Source organism: Dermacentor silvarum, chromosome 3, assembly GCF_013339745.2.
Source record: "Dermacentor silvarum isolate Dsil-2018 chromosome 3, BIME_Dsil_1.4, whole genome shotgun sequence".
Taxonomy (NCBI): domain Eukaryota; kingdom Metazoa; phylum Arthropoda; class Arachnida; order Ixodida; family Ixodidae; genus Dermacentor; species Dermacentor silvarum.
The window spans coordinates 216,353,355-216,370,205 of NC_051156.1; positions in this window are offsets into that span (position 1 = coordinate 216,353,355).

Here is a 16,851-nt window from a genome sequence, read left to right on the forward strand (position 1 = left end):
TAAACTAAATCGTTCTAACCACTCCTTTTTTTTATTTTCCCGTGACCCCTGTTGATGTGTCTACAGCAATAAAAATGTTAGAGACCAGCCCCGGTATAAATAAAATTTCAGCACGGCACTTCAAACTTGTAGTCGATGTCATTTGTGAACCACTTTCTATAACTATAAATATTGCGCTCAAGGAAGGCATTTTCCCTAATTCTCTAAAAGTAGCTAAGCACTTCCATTATTAAAAAATAGTGATAGGCTGTCAATTTCCAACTATCGTCCCATTTGTATTCTTTATTCCCTTAGTAAAGTTACCAAAAATTATCTATAATTCAACTAAACAAATACATGCAAAATTTTTGTTTACTGAAGCCATGCCGATTTGGTTTTCGAGTGGGAAGTTCCATTAACCTTGCCCTGCTTTCCCTAACTCACTATATCAAATGGATGCGTAGTTGGCTCAGTTTTCTAGGACTTCATAAAAGCATTCGGCGCCATTTATCATCTGTCTAAACAAACTCGAAGCGTACGGTATTTGAGGTCTAGCCCTGAAGTTTTAAAACGTTACCTGCTGAACAGAAAGCACACAGTATACATATCTGGCTTTTTCTCCGCTACTACAAGAATTAACCAAAGGGTGCTTCAAGGCTCATTACTTGGTTCATTACGCACTTTTTATTGCGATAGCAATTATATGGACACTCAAAAGCAGATTTCTGCCGTCGGCGTCGCCGTCGCCGTCGGCGTCGCCGTCGCCGTCGCCGTCGCCGTCGCCGTGAGGTTCCGTATGACGTCATTTGGAGATGAAATCGTCGCCGCGCGCCGAACGCTGTATGTGCGAGTGAAAGGGCGCGAGGGGCGCGTCTTTCACGGGGAGTGAACGCACGGCGGAGAACAAACGCGCGTTCTGCGCCGTGCTCGCTTAACCCAGTATTGCCCATTGTTGCATATCTGCAACACCCAGTTCGGCACCCTGCCGTTTGCGAGGATCCTAATGCAGCATTAAACGCTGTCCATACAATTGTAACTTAAGGGTTTTTCATTCCACCAAGTTACTATCTTAGCCACTTGGGAGCCAATCGTCGTCGTTTCTGCAGTTTCCAAAATGGCGGCACCCACGTCGTCGGCAAGCTCCGCAAACAAGATATTGTAAACTTTTTTTATGAGTCGTTAAGTGGACCTGCGCTACTTTTTTCACTTTATGTATGTAGAGGACACTCTATAAACTAGTCTAGAATGTAAAAGTTTGCTTTGCGCTTGCTCTGTTCTAGAAGATATTTTTTGCACGTGGTGTGTTGCATATGTGCAACACTGGGCAGAAAATGCCATAATTTCAGCTGTTGCAGATATGCAACATTGTTCTTCTACATGAAATGCGTCCTCTATATTGTGACGTGCATTCATGTAACTGCAGCTAAGGTCTCTGCCTTGATATTGGGTGGCTCAATTTCCCTTTTTAACAATTTTTCAGGCATCTACTGTCATTTCAACCTCAATGTTCTGTGCTGGGGATGTTCTTCAGGATGGGACTTATAAACATGCACAGGGTTCGTGTTTACTGGCATAGCGGAAGCAGATACGAATTAGTGGCCCAGGTAATGTCTCGAAACAGGTTTGAGAAAATAACAAGCCACTTGCATTTCTTTGATAATGAAGCGGCCACTGAAAAAAATTAAGGGCCCGTTCACCCATGATCGTGTCCTCGTGTAGAAAAAACTATCATCAGCACTGGCTCAAGCGTCGTCGTCTTCCGCAGCTCGCTCGTTGGCGACCCTCGGTTGGCGCTCGTGCCGTGGGATGCCGAGCACGCGCTCGTGCCATTGCTCCAGCGTTCGTTGTCGTCGTCTGCTTCCACAGCTGGCTGCGCTGATACTAATAATTGCAGCGTAGAATTTCACTTCACTTCTGTGGTCCTAATGGGGCGACAACGTTTATGAGGGTATTAGCCATTGCGTCCATGGCTCACTTCCTTGGGCACCAACATGACTGGCTTGCCCTAAGAAAAAAAATCAGCAATGGACGAAATCTTGATCCCTTTCCGTGGACGTTCTTACATCTGTCAATACATGCCTAATAAACCGAAAAGCAAATGGGGCCCGAAGCTTTGGGCGCGTTCCGGAGAATCAGGTTTGTGCTGCGATTTTTATGTATACCAACACTGCAACAAAGGTTTTTATGGCTACCAGGATGGCTACCAACTTCGATTTGGAGCTGATGTTGTGCTCCAGTGGTGTTCGAGCCTTCCGAAGCGAGACGACAATCTAGTTGTCGCTGACAACTTCTTTACTGGCCCTCACCTTGTAGAATAACCGACAAAAATGGGGATCTCCTACATTGGCACAGTCCCCGAAAACAGACTCAAGTGCGGCAAGTTCATGGATGATAAATTGATAAAAAGCGAGGTCGGGGTACTTATGATACTTCTGTTGCCTCTTGTGATCAAAAGACAATGGTGGCCATGAATTGGTTATACAACCGCTGTGTGACTCTCCTTTCCAACTGCATTGGTGCCAACCCGGTTACCTCCGTGAAAATATCGGATAGCAAGAAAAAAAGGCATGTCGTCTTAGATTATCCAGCGATCATTCCTGCCTATAAAAGATCGATGGGTGGCGTGGACTTTCTTGACAAAATCTGCTTCTCATATCGTTGTTCCGTCAAAACACAGGTAGATGTATTTATTTTACCATACGCTGTATATGGCTCCTGTGAATCTATGGCTCCATGTAGAAGAGTATTCTTCAGCAGCAGGGATCGTCGCCCACGCTCCTGAGAGAATTCCTCTCTGAGCTTGCTACAAGCCTTATCTTGCACAACAAGTGACAATCAGAGCACCCTTCAATTGAGAATGTCACACCACTCAAGAAAGTGTGCCTAAATGTCCTTCGCGACGTCAGAACCGACAGCAAGGAACACTGGCCCACATGGAATACACGGCGGAACCGCTGCAAGGCGTGCCCAGAGGCGTAGACGCATGTCTCTTGTTGGAAGTGTCAGATGATGCTTTGTTTGAACAGGGATCGCAACTGATTTGTAACTTACCACCAGTAGGCTGCGAACAGGCCTACTTATGCTTTGTGTTGTTTTGGATGTTATATGTGCCAAAAGTTTGTTCACTTAGCTTGGCCTCAGTCTTATACATTACTGCCCAGTGTTGCATATATGCAACATTCCATAATTAATTCACAGACTATACCTTTGAATTTTTTATTGAATATTGGTCCTCCCAATGACTCTAAGAATACGAGGAAGAAATATTTTAAAATTTGCAATAGTGTTTCACATACTGGGAATTAATGGGTTAAGGGCTGCAGAAGTAGGCGTCTCTTTTCTCCTTTACAATCACCATATATGTAGAGCAAACGCGCCTTCTTCGGACGCGCGAGAGGCCGTGGGGGAGGGGGAGGGAAGGGAGGCGACGTTTAGCTGCGGCACCAAGTGCCTATTTATATCAGAGGCTCCAGCAACAGTCACCAACGCCGCACGCATTTTGAGCTAACGCGGGCAAAACGCCGATGGCGTCGACAACAGTTCTGCGTGTTGTTGCTACCAAAGCCGCTCACCTTACTTCGTATGACATTGCTGTGTTGCTATCGCATTCATTGCTTCGCCCTTAGGGCGAAACTGTGACATTTTTTAATTTACATCAATGATCTTCATGATGGTATACAGATGGCTCAATGCACTTGATATGCCGATGATACGACTATTTCCTTTGCCGATACATGTATTAACACTGTCACTACTAAATAAATTCTGTTGTTTGTAGCGTGTCCAAGTGATGACATAAACATTATTTACTTATTAATCCAAGTAAATCTAAATTTCTGGTTTTTCATTCACCTCAACGTAAGTTAACCTCATTACAAGGCATCACAATTGACTCGCATTTCATTAGTGTCAGTGATAGTGTATCATTCCTTGGCGTTCACCTTGGTGCTATCCTTAAGTTCGTTAAACATATTGCTCACATTAAAAAAAATAGCAGCATTGGGCACTCATGCATTGCTTAAAGAACGCTTATATTTTTCGCATCAAACCCTTCTTTGTCTTTACTTCGTTTTCATACACACTCGTATCAGTTATGGCATCGCATAATGGGGGAATACTTATCAGTATCATCTCTCATTCCTTCAGCATTTACAAAACCGAGCTATTCGGATTATTCTTCCCTGTTCCTGCTACGGCAGCGCCACTGCTCTTCTTCGCTACAACATTTCGAATATTAATAACTTGTTTCGGTTTATTCTAATCGTGTTGTTGTATAAACAAATAACAAACCAACTTTCTGACAAATTCATTGATTCTGAGCTTTTAGTAAATACCAACTGTAATAGGTTTATTGCTAACAATAATGTTTTGCTTCCTAAGGTTTCTACTAATTACGGTAAATCATCGTCATCATTCTGTGCGATCATATTAAGATTCTTTAATATCATTCAAGATTTCATTAAAATATTAATTGGTAAATTGTTTATGTTCGTGCTTCTTTTGTACTCATTTGTGTTTCTATATACTGTATTCATTTCTCAAGTTATTAGTTTTTTTGCTTTCATGCGCATTTGTTTATTTTATTCCGTTATGCTTACTGTTATTTCTTACTTGACATATCTGTTCCCTTGTTCCATTGCCGTCTTGTACTTTGGGACCCTCGTCTGTATATTTTATATGCTGTCATTAACCTACGATGTAACAATAATCCTACTAAACTGACTCAACAATGTGTTGCTTTCAGCTTCATAAATCGCAATGCTAAAGGCATTCTTTCGTTTTCAGTTTTTCTACGATGGTGATTTGGTCTTGCGAAGCATTATTTCTTGTACGTTATTTTTGTCATGCGCATTCGGCGTCTTTATTTGAATGGGTGTTAACGTAAATTTAAGGCTGAAATAATCTTACTCGAGCAATACATTTTCTTTCAACCGCAGCTGTACCACTGGCATGGACTTGCTTCTATGTAAGGCTCGCTTATGTTTATTTATGTTCATGTCATAACGTGTCATCATAAAACCGCCATCCGGTTTGTTTAACTGTCTGTCTGTCTATCCGTCCGTCCGTCCGTCAGTCAGTGCATGTGCGTGTGCGTGCGTGTGTGTGTGTGCGTGTGGTGTATATTTAACAGTCCGAAATATATGGAGTAAATTCCGGATGGAAAGAGCGCGCGAAGCTATACATGGCTAAGATACAACAGAAATAACAAAATTAAACCGCGGCTCTAATACCTGCAATTTTAGTTCCGTTTTCAAAGTACGGGATAACCGGCATAGCCAGAAACAACAGTCTTAAACAACAAAGTGAAATGCAGTAGTACTATCTGCAACTATACTAGTACGCTTCAGAACGGCCGCGGCCGACCATTATACGGATTTCGCCTAGTGACTTTCGGAAATCTCCTATTTATTTCTACGTCAGGACGATAATGACCCGCCGCGGTGGCTCAGTCAGCTAAGGCGTTGTGCTGCTGAGCACGAGATCGCGGGATCGAATCCCGGCCGCGGCGGCCGCGTTTCGATGGAGGCGAAATGCAAAAACGCCCGTGTGCTTGCGTTGTAGTGCACGTTAAGGACCCCCAGGTGGTCAAAATTAATCCGGAGCCCTTTACTACGGCGTGCCTCATAATCAGAACTGGTTTTGGCACGTAAAACCCCAGAAAGAAGAATAAGAAGCGAAAATGCAGGAAGCGCTTCACGCTCAGAGCCCGGAACGCTTCCAGTGCCTCACTCCTCTTGCGCAAGAGGATAAGGCGAAAGTTTGATTCGCGACAGCGAACGTCCGGACGGAAGAGAAGGATGGCTACGTATCTTACACATTTTGAAAAACGGCATATCGGGGCGTCACTTGCCCATCGAAATTGACGCCTTTCATTTTGAGATGGCAGGGCTATTCCAGTACTATCCCGTGAGCTACGGGCCATGCCGTATTTTTTCGCGTTTTCCCCCTACTGCATACATTCGACAACATCAATGGCAAGTGGCGGTGTTTGTTAATATAGGAATACATCCACAGTATTGTGGTCTTTAGTGCTTACGTGAATCGAGAGAAACAGTTCGAGAACGAGACACTGAGGAATATATACAAACTCGACGAAGCGCTTACTTGCTAATGTCGTAGATTGGGCAAGTTGGTATAGCATAGGTGCAGATGGATAGCCCAATAACCAACTGCGATTTCATGTCTCTTCTTTTGTCTTGTGTGGTTATTGAGCTAACTATAGAATAGAGTTTGAGCTGTATTTCTTATAAGTCATACACCAACCGGACCGAGTCAACAAAATTCGAATCATGTGAATCCCTCGGAGACTATGGGCTGTAATAAATACAAGTGTATAATAAATGCAAGGGAATGTGTGTGTGTGTGTGTGTGTGTGTGTGTGTGTGTGTGTGTGTGTGTGTGTGTGTGTGTGTGTGTGTGTGTGTGTGTGTGTGTGTGTGTGTGTGTGTGTGTGTGTGTGTGTGTGTGTGTGTGTGTGTGTGTGTGTGTGTGTGTGTGTGTGTGTGTGTGTGTGTTAGCGATGTTATCATCAATTGCATCGTCTTGGTGCCCTTCTGGTTCGTTAATTCGTCGGCACTTATGTGCGGCACTTTGCGTGTTCTGTTTGTGGAGTTACGCTAGTAACTTGCGTAGCTCCGATACGCGGCACGCCCTCTTTCTTTTCAGAGGTGCATCCGTGATGGGATATCCAAGCAAGGGAGGCGGGTTAACCTTGCGAAAGCACGACATACAATTTAACAGCAGAATCTTGAGCTAGAAAAAGTTGGCCTTTGGAAGTATCGGGGCTCATGCATTTCTTGCATCGAAATTCCTTCTGCTATGTAAATTTTGTTTTATTAATAACTCATTTATTCTTTGCGCACACGACGGAGAAAAAATGGTTACTGTTGTCGATCTCCTTTCTTGCGGCAATCCATGTGATTCGAGCTATCAGCGCCAGAGTTGAAGCTCTCGCCCAGCATACCTCGCAGTAAGGTGTTTTCCATCGATAGCTGTTAGCGTACTTGCAGTTTTCGTGCCCCACATTGTATGTCTAATAATTACGTTTATTATTATTATCATAATCATGTGTCATGGCCGAAGATGTCGCCAGAAAATATAACTTCGTCTCTCCACATGGCCTCTACAGTTTTTTTTTTGTTTTTATATACAGCTGCAGTCAATTTTCAATTTATTCTCGCGATTTTCTTCACGCTTGTTTACCGCATTGCGGTGGGATACCGTTGCTGGTAATGTACAAAAGCATGCAAGAACATTTCCTCACTGTTCGCTTAGTTCATTGTGCACTAAACTAAAGAATAGAAATTTCGTTCCCCCAAACACAAGAGCTGAAGAATAGCGGGTGGACATAAAGCAGATGGTTTCAAGAAACATTTTGCTGTGCTCTCCGCATCCACAGCCACACGGTTGCTTTCAAATTCGCGAGGATTGCCGCTTCTTTTTACCAGCTGCGCCCGATATCAATGTGGAATGGCATTTCTGAGGAATCACTTTATTCCACTTTTCTATGTCGTATTCACAAACTTCCAGTTACTTTTGTCTTTTATCACGAAGCTTCAGGTCTGGCCGTCTTTACTCAAGTATACGTATCAAACGCGGAAATGCCCTCAGTTCGACGCCACGAAATATGGTAGGAGGCGCTGGCCGTGGGCCCTACACTTCTGCGTTGTTTTTCCAAATGCTCTAAAACAATGGTTATCATGAGATCTTCACTCAATTACTTCTTTGGTTCGTGCCCGGGCGGCACTGCATGATACGGCTTTCACGATCTGAACAGTTCACAGCTCGCGTATGTGCGTAGGAAAATATTTAAAACATATTTACTTGGCAGGGAGCGCTTCGAAGAATACCTGTATTATACAGAGTTATATGAGAATGATAGACGTTGGCGCCTCATACGTAGCAGACCCTCCAGGGACTGCGTCTTCGGGATTCACGGGATGTGATGGATGTTTGGTTAGTTGTGCCTCAGTGACGCACAGCACAATATGAACGCCCGTCCAAAACTAAAACAGGTAGGCAAATATTGGATCGCCTGGGTATAGGGTATCATACCCAACATGGTGTCAAAGTAGATATGCCCAAACACATCAGATGTATGATAACCGTTCCTCCAATACCCAAGAATATGCATCACACCCACCATCAGGGTATACGCGGGAAAGCAGAGCACGCGATATACAGAAGAAATTCGGTAACAGCGAGGACGCCATATTTGTAGACGCAGCTACAAATCCAAATATACAAAAATAATACAGACACAAGCGCGCCAGCAGCGGTGATAAATTACGAGGGAAAATGCACGACGAGCGTTACAGTCAACACGCCACACGTAGAAACCGCAGAGGAAATAGCTATCGCGTTAGCCATAGCACAAACACAAGCAGACATAATCATCAGTGATTCCCGGACGGCAATACGAAACTTCGCCAACGGTCGAATCTCCCCAGAGGCACTACAGACTCCTAAAATTGGGTAACAACCACGACAGAAGTGTCCATCTCATCTGGACACCCGCTCACACACTACCAGACGGTAGCAATGAGGTGGCGCACCGCATGGCTCGAGAGCTTACGGACCGAGCCTCGGTTAGTCCCGCCTCAGCGACTGACCACGAGTGGGAGTGGGAAGATCGAATGATAACTTTTCATGAAATTACTCAACACCATAGATTGCAGAGGCGCACATTCCCGCCGCCTCACCCAAAATTAAACAAAAAACAGTCTGTCGAATGGCGGCAGTTACAAACCAGATCCTATCCGAGTCCAGCTATTATGCACATAATACACCCAGATTTATACACGACTTACAAGTGCAGACATTGCGACTCTAGAGCCACCCTAGAGCATATCCTATGGAAATGTGTGGGTATAACACACGATAACAGTGATGCAGCCTCAAACAGCGACAGCCTCCGCGCGCGCTGGGAGTCTGCGTTGCTCAGCTCGAACCTGCAGCACCAACTCTGGGCCGTCCGGCGAGCCGAGGAAGCCGCCAAGGGCCAACAACCTTTGGCCGAAGCCTAGGCGGGGTCAAGGCCCTAACCCACCAAATCGCAGGGCACTCAATAAAGTTATTTGAATGAATGTCTATTTTTGCGTGCTCAATCAGCGCTTTTTTCTTTCTTTCTTTCTTTCCTTTTTTTTATTACTATTTGGTTTCCTGTACGAAAGGTTCTGTCCTTGGAGCCGGGGTTGTCGTTGCTCGCTGCTTACTCCCTCTGTTCGTTGCGCGCCACTTTCAACTTGTCACCGCCGTCTCTCACTTCCTCTTTGCCGACGGCGTCCGCATTAAGAATACCGCCGGATTCTTCCTGCTTGAAGGGCGCGTCGTCTTCGGCCCCTTCAGGTAATGGCGTCACTTCCGGCGCGGTTGACGCGATACTCTGTAAAAGTTCGCCACGTTTTGAATTAACACTTAAGTAAAAATTGCAATTTCATCGAGCGCGATGAAGACGCTCGAGCAAGTGCAGCGACATGAAATGCACTTTGGCGACGGTTTTTTTTTTTTTTCAGCCTGGCGTTGCCACAGCGACATGTCTCGTCCGCGTCCTTACACGCGCGATGTAATCCCGGCTGAAAAGGGCCCAATTTGGTGAACCGATCGAAACGCAATAGCCTATAGCGACGCCACAACAGGCAGCTCGCGATGGCCGCCAACAAAGACGAACATAGGCTGGGTGCAAACTACAAATAGATAGAGCTACCGGGTCAGAACGACGCCATGCTGCTAGGCAGAATGAATGTGGGGGTGGTCACCTTTACGCCACTGAACCTTCTTCCCTTCCTCGACAGAGTCGCCTGGCGAACTCAGCCGACTAATTCAACTTCATATGACGCGTGGTGAAAGCTTTTAGATAACTATAAAAGTACGAAGCATGCATATATCCTGCAAGACCGGGCAGCGCATGCGTGGTAGCGAAGGCCTTGGCATGATTCAGCATCTTTACTTCGACTTCACGCGCACTGCGGGGCTGTAGAAATGCTTGAGCGTACCTCAGTCTTGCTGCTAAGTGAGGCGCAGAAGAAGAACACTATGGACGCCGACTTGACGCTCAACATGATGCGGAACAGGTTCATGCCCATGGCCGAGTTCTCGTAGACAGCGCAGGCGCCCGTGCCACCGCCACACGTACCTTGCCAGAGAATGCAACTGCGGTCGATCAGGTGACCGAACAATATTGGGCCCGGGATGGTGCCTGCGAAGCACACATTTGATTCAGTATCTATGGAGGTCCCGCGGGAAGAGACTACGAACCACTGTTGTTAAGGTTAAAATAAATTTAATTGTGGACGATTGGAGCTGCACATATGTAAGAGTTAAGTGGTTGAATACATGAGCACTACCCTGTCTAAAAGCCTGGTTGGTTTCTTTCGATGCGAACCATGTCGCTTACGCGCTCTAAGCAAGCCTACTGTACTGTATATATACACAGTCCTCGCATACTGCCAGACGTGATTCACATGAAAAAGATCGAAGCGCTTTCGAAGTCATGATGGAGAACATTAGCTACCATGTGAATTTACTACCAAAGCTGAAAAGGCTCACGAGGACATGTTCTTTGCACACAAGCGTAAAAAAAAAAAAAAAATCTCGCCATGCGGCCAAGCCGTCACTAGTATTATTTTAGGACAAGCTTGATGTCTTTTACTATGAAGTATTAGTGAAACCATCATTGTTTTCTTTAACTCGATATCCCTCAGCAACTTGGCCATTATGAACGCCTTTCTTACTGTTTTAGTTTTTATTAGTTATTACAGTTAGCATGAGTTAAGTCGTAGGCTCGGTTTGAGCGGTGAATTAAATTTTGTTCGTAAGTGTCACATGACCCATTGAGCGAAATGCAGCTCCTCTAACGTGAGACCTGGGGAGGTGCGAAGCATGCCGTGATGCAACGCTAATGGGCTCGTATACTGCCTTAAGCAATGGCTCATAACCCCGTAAGCGCGGCCTCCCCATTACGACGACAGAAGAAGTGTGAAATTCTACGCTGGAATGATGAGTGGCAACACAGCCAGCTGTGGAAGACGACGACGACAACGAACGCGGGAGCAGTGTCACGAGCGCGTGCCGAGCGCGAGTGCGAGCCGCTTGCTTTAACAGGACGACGACGACAGGAGACGCTGACAGCCCAAGCGCATAAGGTTCTTCGCACCTAATAATTTCAGTGTCTTGTTCTTTTTCTTATTTTACTTCGGAAGCCTCTCTTTCGAAGGAGCTGCAGGCATCATGAATATTTCGACATGGCGTGACACCGCTTCAACTGCGGTGAACTTTCTTTCACTGTTGACTTAACCGCACCATAAACGGAATGAAACATTTATCTTCCCACATTTGGGCACATTCATGTTCGTGCATAAAAAAAAAACAATCCGCATGAGCACTCGACGTGTTCATTCAAAAAAACTATCGCTCTTATGCATTCCTATCTGCGCTTATAGAAGTCTCTGTCTATTGTATGTATGCTTTTGTGATGTGTTTTCCAGCGCTGTGTTCGTGTCTCTCTTCGTTTCATCTTCATCCCAGCACATTTCGCCACCATGCTGTATAAAAATGCCTACTAGTGAAGTATTGCTTTCATTTAGCTATATTTTCCAGACGCTTTCCCGGCGCAAGCCAAGGTCCACTTCGTGACCATCTGCCGTAGGCGCCTTCACGATTTAATCATGTCGCCTCCGCGAGCTCAATTGCATGCGTGGTTTTTTATACCTGATTTCCGATTAGCACGAAAGTCAAATTAGGTAGTCAAACTTGGGAAAGTGTATCGCGTTCTTTACGCTGAATATGACTAGTTTAGTAGTACAGCTGTATATGAATTTGTTTTTCTGATATTCTTCTTTCATACTGCAATGCGTTCATTTCGGCATTGCATGATGATATTGTATCAGCTTATCTTGCAACATAGGATGATGGATCTGTACCACGTTACATTCACGGGCGAAGGCCAATCGTTTAGAGGGCCAAATACGTTCTGCAGCACAGGCGAATGCCCATAGAACGCGTGCCCGCGTACCCAAGAGTCTGATGGCGACGTAGTTGACGCCGATGCCGGTGGACTTGATGTCCTCGTCGAGCGAGCGCAGCAGTGCCGTAAGGGCGGGCACGATGAGCAGGAAAGTGAAAAAGAGCGCGACAAACATGGCGATGGCGTAGACCACGATGAGGCGGCAGTCAGTGGTACACGGGTCACGCCTGGCCATGTAGTAATTGCCCGTCTCGTTGCTATTTTCCTCGGCAGCCATGAACAGCGTCGGACCGTCCACACATGCGCACTGGGTGTACAGCTGCAAGCGAGCGCAATGCTATATAGGAAAGATCGTCACAAACTCCGGTATGCAGTATAACGTGGTTACAGTGAGGCCTACATCATGATGTCCTCGTAGTATACATTTCAGACCCCCAAAGCATTATTGTACTCATCACTGCATGAGAGAGACCACGTGGCAAAGCCTGGTGCTGCCAGCTTCCTTTCTGCACCGTTTTCTTTTGCACATGTGTTCAGTGCCAAATTCATAAAGCTTTTCTTTCGTAATTGAGTGTCATTTGCGATTAGCCGGCAAATTTCGCTAATAATGCGTCCGACATCATGGTTGGCTAGCATCTGCTCTTGTGAACAGTTTTAGCGTAGAAATTTTTTATTTAATACTGGAAGAGGTGACCCCCTTCAGCGAGACAGGTAAACGGAGTGTGCGGCAGAACTGACGTATTTAACAAAATGGACAGAGGTATGGTATAAGCATAGTACGTTAAATAACAACTGTCGAATTTAGATCATTAGCCTTCCTGCTGCCCTTAACACGCACTTCGCAGAGAAACATCTCCCGACAGAGTTTAATGCCTGCTCCACCTACAACTTAATTATATGCCGATTCACCCCATAGCTATAATGTGCTCTGGTAACACAGCGCAGCGTCTGACTAGCTCAACGGACAAGTAATGTCCGCAGACTTGGTTGTTAAACAGAACCCAGTGCAAAGTGCTACACCTGTGCCAAATTTGGGCGTTAACGACCTGGCAGTTTAGCTGAAAGAGTCACGTATACCTGGCACTCGTATTTGTGCAACATTCAGCATTTACGCTACTTGGGTAGAAATGCTCGTTCAGTCTGTTTCACATGGTGCGATTCCGCGTTGCGATTCGTTGCTAAACTCTCCGACGAGCTTCATCACGCCTGTGCCGCGAGAGAGAGAGCTAAACATTTATTTTGCTCCAGGAGGTTTGTTTCACACGTTTCGCTTTCGAGCGTCTGCCGACGCAGCGACCGCCACTGTGCCATCAGAGAGTGTGCGCTGCCGCTGTCACGTCAGCATGTGCGTAACACTCTGCCTGCCGCGCTACCATTGGTCAGACGCAGCATCGCTACGAAAATGTCCAACAAGTTCGAATTCCACCGCTTCTTTATAACCACGGTGGTCGCAGCTACCACGCGAACGCGGTTTTCTGTGGCTGCCGAGTCCTAAATCGCAGCGAATTCGCGACATATGTGACGCGGCCTTTCCTCGGCCACCAGCGTTGTTCCAGTTAAGGGGCGCGCGTACCTTAGTCCTCTTGAAGTTTCTCACGTTTCCGCATCCGGCAATGCAGGGCGAGTAGTAGGTGTAGTTGTCGCTCCCACACACCGGGTCGTAACCGATGCCCGAGCAGTTGCAGTACGCGTTGCAGCTCTGCTCGAGGTCATTGAAGGTGAGCTTGCGGCTGCGTGCAGCATCGCCATGCGCGTCACCGTATAGCCATGGTATCAATCCCTTGATTTCGATGGAGCAATCCTCATTTATGCCTAGTTGTTTATAACACGCAGCACAGCCGAATGCTGACATCACATTGCTACTCGGCGACTGAACGAAATTTTTCGTGCTCTTGCCCTGACCCGAATCTGCTCTGACTTTTAAATTCCATTGATTGGTTTATCTCTATATAAGGTTAGCTATATTTTGCGATTCCATTGGTTCAATGGTCATTGTTATTTTTACTCATATGAGCCATTTAAACATGTTAGTGTTAGCGAGTATCGCATTTCCCGGATATTAGCAAAGCGGCAAATTGAGGCTTAGGTTAATTTTTTTAGGTTGTTCTCAAGCAAGTATACAGTCGGTAAGCAAAAATATTTTAAAACAGTAAAACCCTTGGTCCTTTAAAATACTGTATTAGAATTCATCCCTTATTAAAGTAATTTATCACTGTGTATAAAGGGTTTCAGGTAGCACAAGGTAACACAATGCAAGTTGTCTTGCATTGTGTTCGGGCATTCTCCCTTTTTTTTTTCCTTTTCATTACCATGCCTATGATTATAAAGAAAACAAGTCGCGCTTGCCTGCGTGCTACAGTGCTAAAGATAGGATTATGTTTGGAATATTTGTTATTCATGCAGCATTTAAATTGTACTGATTTCTGTTTTAGTTTGCAGGTGTGTGTATGTGTTCTTGTGTATAAGTCATATGGGGCTTTCAGACGTACACCTTTCTCCCTTCAAATGTAATGACTTTCATAAGGCATTCTGGCAACAATGAATTAATTCATTAATGTGTGCCCGGATGCACACAGACCAGTCAAGCGACTAGCAGTCTCGAAAAGGTCCTTAATTAGCGACGCGCCATGTGCAAGAATGAGCGAGAACAATCAGTAAATGCGAACTTCGAGTATGGTTTCAACCACTCCCGCAGTAAACGAAAACTTACACGTCCCAGAACAAGCTCAATAGATCCTTACTCGTCAGCACTGGTGGTGAGGTTGACAAGTGCTCTATGATTGCTGGGGCAGGAGTGCATGAAGACAAACAGCGTGAACCACGGTATGAATGACAGCACGATGCAGTAGCGCACGATTGTGGAGGACTTCACGTTGAGCTTCGTTATGATGTAGCCTCCCAGCAGGGTTCCACCGCAAGCACTCGGCACTGATACAATGCCTGCAGTGCGCATGCGCAGCGGGGATCCAATCAGAGAGGTTTGTCGTGCGGAACAGAATAAAGCAGAACGATAGCGACAAAAGTTGTACAATTACTTTGTTCACTTCAACGCTGTCAAGAGAATCTACGGCGCAGAATCACCAGACATTGCGAACAATCTTTTTATTAAGAGTGAGACAAACATACATACGAAGACAATCAAATGTTCATGAACATCGGTACAAACGTAGCCAAAGTGCTTATCGACACAACTGAGTAGTCGTCAATGCATGTCCTTCATTCCTCACAACATGGCAACACCATAAGCACACTTCTTGTATGTTTTCAGTTATAGTTGTTTCTATGCGTAAAAAAATATACGCAAAACATGTAACATAAGATTATAACTAAAAGCGTATTACGAATCACTAAAACACGAAAAGTAATTGGTAACGTAGAAAATTCTAGTGAAAGCAAAAATGTTTCGTGAAAAAAATATATTTTTCTTTCGGGTGAAAATATAGGTGTAGAAACAAAAAGAAAGCTCGGAAATCTCAGAATTTTATAGATAATGGCCATAAAATACGTCATATTATATCTGATAAAGTTGAAATCGCTAAAGCTGATCACTAACTACAGGCAAGAAAGAGGCGCTGTTTCTAAAGCCAATTTACCCAATCGTACAGCAGCAGCACGACGAGTATTGTAGCCAATAATGACTCTCATTCGCTCATTTAGAATCTGATGAAGGTTGCTCACAGAGTCGTTACGTTCACCTAATAATGCGAGTTAACGAAAAGATTAAGAGATATCTATAGCTAAAAATGTCCTGTCATTCTCAAGCAATGACAAAACATATTGGTCTTGCATTTGGATTCGAGATACCGCTTTGGCGGTGCATATCAATCATATACATATACCCAGAAGTGGGCAAAATTCGCAGCAGTAAACACGTTCCATTAAGATTGCGATCTATGCGAAAGCGCCAATAATGACTGCGAACAGGCAGTTGCCCATTCGAAGAACAACTTCGCGCTATGAGAGGAAAACTCCACGTGGTGCAGTCCGAGCCCACCTAGAAGGCTGGAAGCCTGGCTAGACGAGATTCCAAACATGGAGATGAAGATCTTCGTTGCGAATCCGGTGAGTCCGGACGCGATCATTGCTGCATATTGAAACGAGAACTCATCAGAAATTACGAAGGTAAGCTTCTAACCAGTGGCACCAACAAGGGTTATATTATTAGCGCAATTATTCGTCGAAATGCTCGCGCAGTCCACTCCTTCATATTTAAGCTCTTGGCAGCTTTGCAGCCGCTGGTCCACAATCATAATCATTTAAACAGCAGGAACAACTCCGGCTGTTTATGTCCGCTTGTGGCTAGAGATCATTTCTAGTCGACTCCTGAGAATGATTTCTCATAGCATTGTACACTGTGACAGCACCACATAGACCACGGCACGTAAATGCATTGCGTGAGTCGCAAATTAAGTTGTTTTGTTACGTTACCCTCGCACTCCATAAAATGGGATTTATTGGCTCACCTTAGAGGCTGTATGACAAAATAAAATACCTGCTATAGTCATGTAAATAATACCCATTGCAAGGACGAGACGTGTAACTATGTTGTATTCGCAAGATATAGGCTATATGTAATGTTTGAAAATATGGGAAAAGTTATTTTCGTACTCCAGCACACTCGCTGTCGTAAACAAGCAATTATTCTGTAGAGCCCCAGAATAGCCCTATATGGCGTAGACGGTAGATCGCGTCACAGTGAATATATACAAACTTGGGAATTGTGTCGTACTGCATCGTAATGAAAGTATTAACGCGCTCTTATAGTCATCAGACCATGATTTCTGCAACTGTTTATTTGCCTCAATGATCAAACTGGTCTTAAATAAAGCATTAATACGTAGGACAACATGAATGATGTCAATCACATCACACGTTTCCCTCAAAGGACTTTACACAGCATTGGCGAT